Source organism: Salvia hispanica, chromosome 1, assembly GCF_023119035.1.
Source record: "Salvia hispanica cultivar TCC Black 2014 chromosome 1, UniMelb_Shisp_WGS_1.0, whole genome shotgun sequence".
NCBI classification, from domain to species: domain Eukaryota; kingdom Viridiplantae; phylum Streptophyta; class Magnoliopsida; order Lamiales; family Lamiaceae; genus Salvia; species Salvia hispanica.
Window position 1 is genome coordinate 1,812,644 of NC_062965.1, and position 282 is coordinate 1,812,925.

The window sequence follows — 282 nt, forward strand, 5'->3', positions numbered from 1 at the left end:
TGGGGGGTTAGGCAGACCCCCAACCTGTCCATATGAAAATCTCAAACATATCGTACATTGACTAAGCCCAAAAATGACCTGGCCATCAACAAGGTAATACATATCAAAAACTAATACCAAACTAATGGGATATCCCCACATATCGGGCAATATCCATCTAGTAGACGAACTAAAATAAGAATTGATAAAGTGGGTGATGGCCAAGAGATGACCAAGCCCAAGAAAGAAACAAAAATACATATCAAAAAACATCATAAAAACACAGTACTCATCCATCCCGAT